The sequence below is a fragment of the Cryptomeria japonica genome, chromosome 5 (assembly GCF_030272615.1).
Source record: "Cryptomeria japonica chromosome 5, Sugi_1.0, whole genome shotgun sequence".
NCBI lineage: Eukaryota > Viridiplantae > Streptophyta > Pinopsida > Cupressales > Cupressaceae > Cryptomeria > Cryptomeria japonica.
This window is the reverse complement of record NC_081409.1, coordinates 721,252,905-721,261,401: the sequence shown is the minus strand read 5'-3', so window position 1 is coordinate 721,261,401 and position 8,497 is coordinate 721,252,905.

Below are 8,497 nucleotides of genomic sequence, written 5' to 3'. Positions count from 1 at the left end.
TAGCATTTTCAAAATTATGAATCTTAGCATGGACTAAATAATACTTAATATTGATGTTGTTAAAGACCTCCATGAGACAAGAGTGTGCTCTTTAAATTTCATTTGATTGATACCCATAATGACACTTCATTACCAGTATCTATAATTATCTCTCTTCAATTTTGCATCTTAATTTACATATGTCAAAATGATCATGATCTCATTACTTATGATTGACCAATGTGATTCCCAACATCATGATTCTTTGTATCTTACATGATGTGTTGATATTTCAGCATATGCATTAGTCCTCCTCCTATGACATCACATTGACTTTACACAAATAAGGTGAAACAAGGAAGATATTCCCCATTTATAAAAAAGAAAAATTAAGCTTGTTACCTTTGACTTTCTTTTTCTGCAAATTTGCAAATTACAAATTCTATACTGTAGGCTTGTCAAGGAGCTTGGACATTGCTTAGATTTTTCTTGTTACTATATATTTTTTGGACACTCAAATATAAAATTCATGTTATAAATTCGAATCTAAAGTTTGAATCATGATCTTGAGGAAGACTGGACACGTATTTGGATTTTACATGAATAATAGTTATTGATTGGATGCTAAATACAAATGCTTTTCCTTAACTGACCTCAAATATTAAAGATGGATGTCCATCAAAAACTAGACTTATGTTTTTAAATCTGAATGTGAATTTTTGGTTAGAATTTGAAGTTTGAGATATAATTCTTAAGTATTGGGCATTCAATAGAAACTGTATGGATTGAAAATTATTTATTAGATTCTAAAGTTTAACTTAGCTAGTTTAAGGATATTTTTGAACGGTGGCAATAGTAATTATAAACTTCCATATCAGTGCTTAATCTGACTGTTTACTAATTCCAAGGCCATAACTGGAGAAAGGCAGCAATGTTAAAGTTGGGCAGTCACAAATCTATGTGTGTTGCATAGTGATTAGATTGCTCTTTTGTGACCCTATCCCCTTCCAAGCTTTGAATAGGTTTACGTTTAGTGGAAACAAGTTGATGAATAGAACTGTGAAGAACATAAATTTGGAAATAGAACTTTGAGTATCATCAAGTGTGGCAGGTATTACAGTTATGATCATTCATGCCAACGATTGAGAGTCATAGTTGTTAGTATGTACATTCTGTTTTGAAATAAAGGAGGGGTTAAAATTTATTCAAAGCAAGGGCATCAAACGGCCTTGTCAAGATCCATTAAGTGATCTAACTGATGAGACAAATCAAGAGGTAATTGACCCTTATCCACATCACCACCTGAGAATCAGATTCAAAAAAGAACCTACTCCAACCAAGAGTACAAGAACGCTCCACAAAAACTAAAATGGCGAGATGTCACAGCCTTTATAAATAGAAAAAGAAAAACTGAACGCTGCCCAAACTATCTCTACCCAATACCAATGTTGCTATCATTTGTATTTTTGAATAATTATACCGTATACTACCAATAAATTAGAGGCAAACTTGGCCGTAAAGTAAGCTGCATCTGATTGTGTGAGAAATACACTTCATGAATTAGTCGGCTGCAAAGCTGATCTTTCTACGCTGTTAAAAATAGTTGTAAGGAATCCTGAAGGCACTGTTAAGCAGTTGCCAGTTGTTAAGTCCTTTTGGGAAACACTCTTTCTTTAAGAATAAAGATTTGGGGTGTTAATGCTCCTATAAGGCTTAGTGCCCACGATAAGGCTTAAAAAACTCAGTGTTATGGATGCTGCTTGCAGGATTCGGTAGAGTTGAAATGATTGATCATGTTTGAAACACCCATCTGTGAAGACTCTTTGCACATGGCTTGAAGCTGATTTTGATTCCTTATTCACTGCTGTAGACCATAAATGATTTAGTGACGGTTGGATTTAATGGAAATTCATGTTGCTGTCATTTTCTAATGAAGATCCTTCTATTGACAGTCTAAGGGAGTTGAGGGCTTTTTAGCAAGAATTGGATATTGCGAGTCTTTGCCTCTTTAAGAACAGGGGAAAATAGTAACTTTTGTAGATTTCTAAGGAAGAGATTCCCTTGTATACCTGCTCTTATATAGACATATTGCTTTGTTCACTTATGTAATACAAAATGCATTTCTAGGCGTTATCGCACAGGATATTGTATGATTTTGGGCAGTATATTGCCTCTAGAGATATGATTGTTGTGTCTGGCAATTTGCATGAGATTATCTGTAATATGATCAATTATGATGCGAACTTGAGACCTAGCTATTGCACTGGGTCACTCCATCTTCTTACATCATTCAATTAGAGAAAAATGATTGTGGGCATGATAAGCCCAACTCATGTGAGGGTTGCTGAGATTGTGTGAATGATCGTGCATGCATATGCCTTTTTGACAGTAAATGGGATATAATTGCATCTGTTTAAGAACTCCTTATATTGACAAATTTGTAAGAGAGACGTCAAAATGAGAGGTGTATGTTGAGCATTGGCCATGGCCCTGTGTATTTGTGTCAAGGCAGGGGATGCCTGAGTTACTCTGCTTGATGATTAATTCCATGATTTTTATATCGAGTAGCATTTCGAGTATTGTTCAGTGTGATGTTTTTTTCTATTCAAGTTAAATTTACAGTAAGCGGCTCTTCTGTGGGTTATTGCATGCCATCCTTGAAATCTTCTATATGATATCAGCAAGCGGCTCTTCTGTGGGTTATTACATGCCATCCTTGAAATCCTCTAAATGATATCAGTGCTGTGTATAGAAACGTGGAGCTTCACTAAATGTCGTTGTTTTAAGTTGTTTTTTAAACCTGTGGATATTCTTAATAAGACCACCAAATCTTCTTAATAACTTGAAGCCCAGTCCCAATTAACTGGGGGCACCATACCATGTTGGATATTAAGAGTTGAGACTATTGACTTTGGCCATTTGCAGGGCTGGAGTAATTTCTCTTGAGATTGTGTGTAATCCCAATATCATCTGGATGGTCCTGCTCAGATAGCAGGAGAGATAGACTCAAGTAGTGAATCAATAGGACTTATCTAGTAAAGATCTAAGTTTAAATCTTTGTTAGAAATGTTCAGTGTCGAATTGATTAAATTACCACACCCAATTTGAGGTACATTATTTCAATGAACAAAGACATTCAAGACAAGGTAAAGCATCTTCTATCATGAGGATCAAGATATAGGTTGCCTCTAAATTTATTCTCGTCTTTTAAAATCAAAGAGATTGAATATATGCTAACATTAAAACTTGAAATGATCATGTACTATTTTCATTATTTGCAGTACTAAATGGAAAAATTCTAAAATAAATTATTCATTCAAATTATGTAATTATAATAACATAGATATGAATTAGTTTGAGATAGTCCTAAGAAAACACATTCTACAGGGACATACAAGAAACCTTTCAATTAAGAAACAAAAATTCAAAAAATTTAAACTTGAAAAAATCTAATTTCTCAAAATCTCAAAATTAGACAAGAATTATTGATAATTAATTTTTTTTAGGAAAATTAAAACTATTTTCTCATACTTTGATTCAAAGTGGGGTAAAAAGCTAATTCTCAGACTGATTATTAGTTCACATGATATTGGCAAAAGATTAAATTTATGTCTTGAGCTTAAGGAAGAAGCCAAAAAAAAATTGAATGACATCTTTCAAAATATTCACATTCAATGCTTTTTCTAGAAGTCCTAATAAAAATGTGCCTGAAAAGGATTGCAAAATGATGCTTATGCAATAGAGCCTACCACCAAACAATCAAGGAATAAAAACTTAAGTAAAGCCATCACAAATATACAAAGCTGAATATACATTATAATAACATACATATGAATTAATTAGAGATAGTCCAAATAAAACACAATCCATAAGGATATATAATAAACCTTTTAATCAAGAAACAAAATTTCAAAAAAATTAATTTTAAAAAATTTGTTTTTCATAATTTAGAATGAGACAAGAATTCTTGATAATTAATAGTTGTATAGAAGAATTAAATTATCTTCTCATACTTTGATTCAAAATGGTGAAAAAAAGAAATTCTCAAATTAATTAATATTTCACTAGATATTCACAATAGATTGAATTTATGACTTGAGTTTTGGGAGGGAGCCAACAATTGAATAATACCTTTCAAAAAATTCACATAAAATGCTTTTTCCAGAAGTCCTAGTAAAATTGTACCTCAAAAAGATTGTAAAATGATGTTTATACAATAAAGCCCACCACCAAACAATCAAGTAATAAAAAATTAAAGAGAATGATCACAAATATACAAAACTCATTTCTTCAAGTTAGTAAATGCTAATAGGAAGCAAATCTCAAAAAAAAATCCGAATGGCTCTCCTCAACGACTTTCCCAACTCGTCGAGTTTGAATGTTCCCTCTTCTTCCCATGCCAAGGATGGCGGTGGCCCTTTGGCTCTGCTGTCCCGTCAGGGTGACGACATAATGTGACCGTTGGAGTGGGGCAGAGCGGTGGCTCTACAAAGGCGGGCTTTTGCAAACAGAAAATGATGCATTATCGAAGATGGAGAAGACGGATCAAAGGTCATTGGCATTGCCCTTGAGAAGTGGGAAAAAAGAACAGAGGGCTAATCAATTGGCCTTTAGTATTGGGGTGCCCACAATAGGGACGCTTGTGGGTGTGGGCAAGAGGTTGTTGCTGCTAGGGCAATAGTAAATTTGGATGCAGATACAACCAAGGAGGTTTTTGAAAATGAACAATATTTTGCTGAAAGGGGTTTAATAAGGAGGTTTCAAGTATTTTTGCCAAGTCTTGGGGATCTTCACAAGTGGATCTTAGAGACTTGGGGCCATGTTATGGTGGGTAATGTGCAAATCTATCTAGGAGCTCAAGCCTTCTTTGTGGTTATCATTGACAAGGTGGAAGATAGGAATAAAATCTTCTGCACATCACTTTGGAGTTGGGAGGAGAAACATACTCTTCTTAGTCACCAAATCCTTTGATCAGATTTCAATTTGGGTAAGACTTCCTAATCTACCACTTCATTTTTGGCTTGAATATTGCTTTAAAGCAGTAGGTGATTCTTTGGGGGAAATATTAGAGGTTTATAAGGGCTCCTTGATTATCTTGGTACCACTTATGCATGTATCTTAGTGGAAATGGATTCATCCAAGATCCCACCTACAGAACTCATTTTAAAATTTGTAAATGGGACTTGGGTGTAGTTAATAGATTACAAAGGTATTCTTTTTAGATGCAGGAAATGCTTCAAAACTGGGCATATGTCAGCCAAATGTGTGAAGCAAAATAACAATAGGAGGGCCTCTTGTTAGAGAGATGTCACCCATCATCACTATTCGGTGGAGAAGGATGTACAAAACATCCAAAAAGTGATCATAGACAATGAATCTGTTGTGGATGGGTAGGAGAAATCATATTTAAATGCCTTGAACAGGAGATTGGCAAAGGCAGAAAGGATAAATAGTTTTCAAACTCCTCACCTCCAAACCCTGGAAGGCTAGTAGTAACAAATTACGAAGAAGTATTGAGCCCAAAGGCTAGGACTGGGACATGTTCTTCGAGCAGGAGTGATGATACCATCAAGGATGGTGTGTTGAGCATAGGACTTTCAAGGGTCTCCCTTTGCTCAACACAAGAGGCTCCCTCCCAAGAGGGAGAATGGCAGGAAGTTACAAGATAGAAACAAAGAGAGGCCCCAAAGGAGACTCTTTCTAGCCCAAATCTAGAATTGAAATTTTTTTGGGGATGGCTTCAGCTTTGGCTAGATAGCTGACTAGACCCTTGCCCTTTTTTTTCCAAGTTGGATCAAGCCAGTTTTGGCTCAAACTCTGTTCGAGGATTTTGAGTTTTCTATATCATTTTATCTATAGCAATTCAATTCATGTTGATCTGAAAAATGTGTAATGATGAGGATAAGATTAGAGATCCAAATCAGTTTGCTCATGGTGACAAAAATTGTTTTATTTTTTGTAGTTTGGCCATCATCCAAGTCAGCAAGGACCTTTTTTGTTTAAATTTTGTAAAATGCAACTTCTTATTATTAATATAAATCTCTTGACTCTGTCCATATCTCCCTTGATTGCAAACCCCAAGAATAAATAGCACACAAACATATAGATTCTATCTGTTCACAAATTCAATACACACCCCAGATAAGATTGCAACCCAACTGATTTTATTAGTTTCTTAAAGAAAAATAAAAACATTATATTAATAACCTGCTTGCAAATTGAATACACACCCCAGATATGGTTGCAACCCAAATGATCTCAAAGCAAAAGAAAAACATTATATTAATAGCCTCCTCATTGGCTTCTCCATTACTCTATATGCTCTGGAACTCACATACTCTATTTTCATCACTGCAGAGAATTCCCTTTAGTCTGCACCCTAACTTCATTCTCTTTGAGATTTCCTACTCCATACGCCTTCTCTAAACCTTACACTCCCGTGCAAACTTCACACTCTATCCACTACCTTTTCCTTGTTCTCTTTTTCACTAACTGCAGCCTTTTCTAGGAATCTCCTTCATGTGTTTCAAACTCTCCTTTTCTTATGCTGTTCTCTCCCTTTCGTTATTTTCTCACACATGCAGATTTTTTTTCTTCTCTTCCCACTGCTACATACAGCCACCTCCTTCCTGTCTACACAGTCACACCCTCTTCTTCAATTCTTTTAAACCACCACCCAGTCACTTTATCTCCGTTCCCTTTATTAGGGATATGCCAATTTGGATGATTCCAAAAATAACTGATGCCCTTCCATTTCGCATACCCACTCTGCCCCTCTCTTCTCTTTGCCAACTCTCTCTTTTCTTCCTATTTGTAGGTTTTTCTTTCCAACTTAGATCGACATTCTTCTAATTCATTTTATTGTTTTTCTTGTCAAAAACTACTTCTTAACCCCTCCTTACCCACCACGCAGTACATTACACTTCATCTCTCCCTGTGCACCATGTCATTATACATTTGGGCTCTTCCTTTAATAATAATGCACATATATTTATACTCATTAATCAGAAATATAACTTCATTTTTCAGTTTCAAATTACCATTCGATGGATGTCCATACTCTGTTTTGATACTCCCATTCTAAGATGAGCACGCAGGATGTTCTTGCATTAGAAAGCCATGATAAAAGAAATTATTTCCGGAACTGCCCGTGTTTGTGTTGGATCTTTTTCTTTTTCTTTTTTTGTCTGTCTACTGACATTTTCCTGTTTCTCATAGAATCTAGACGAAGTTAGTTTATCATCTATAAATTTCTTCTAAAAAAGATAATTAAATTGCCTCCTAATTTTAATAGATGCAAAGAAAAACTTTGTGCCTCAATCACCATCTTCTAACGACTCACTATCTTCTAACCACAACTCTGGATTTTTGCTTGCAATAGACTTCCTCTTGAGAAAGCAGTTCAAAATAAGTATTTTTCAACAACTTTTCTAATTCAAAAGACTGTATATCCATATCCTCTGTAATGAATTTTTCATTTAAACAAGCTAACTTCTTCTCAACTTCATTTTTTTCAAAGATTTTCTTTAAATGTACAGCATTCAAGGTTTTAGTCATTCCTTAAGGAATTTCAACTTATCAGAAATTTATAATATATTTTAACCTTTAATGAAGAGGGCATTATTCCACTAGTATTTTACGAAAGGAACGAAAGTGGTATCCGTAAACCACAAGGATTCCAATATGAATGGAATTTTCACTGGCAGTATGGTGTCATATTAACATAATAAAATTGGAAAATTATTTGAGCTGTAGTTAGGATGGAAAAGGAAAATTCATGGTTAGGAATTGAGTCATCAATGTGATTATGAGAATATATGTAATTATTTTAAGTTTATTATTATGAATTGTGGAAATCTGATATCATTATCTATTCATTCAAAAATCTATAAAAAGTTTTTTATGTTATTGTCCATGTAAAATTACAATTCTTTGGAATAAAATCATAAAGATTATTCAAAATCACAAAATGATTAAAATCCTCAATATCCTTTGATTGGAGAATTATAGATTCACATTTTTCACATTCATGCAATACAACATTAAAATCCTCATACGTCTTTAAAATCATCCCAGCATCATTAAACATTACACAACTACTATAGGATAGCTATTTATTTTGGGCTATACTAATGCCATAAAAAATTGGATAACGAGAAAGGAGCTTGAATTTGGGTAATACTAGTCATACCATAAAAATTGGATAACCAGAAAGGAGCTTGAAGATTTTAGATATTCCATAGTTTAAATTATTCAATTCTATCTAGAGGCAACCAAATTAGTCTTAGGGGAGAATTTATTTAAGGTCTTTTTGCTCCAGCAAAAATAAATTTGTATTTTATCTCGTTTTAAAAGAAAGAAGAAACAAAATCAGTCTCGTTTTAAAAGAAAGTTGAAACAAAATCAGTTGGAGGCTCTATTCCTTGAAGTAGGAGAAATCGTGATTGAGTATAGGAATTTGACATTTGATTAAGTGTTTTTTTAAGGTATATTAAGGCTTCTAACATTTCATGATAGA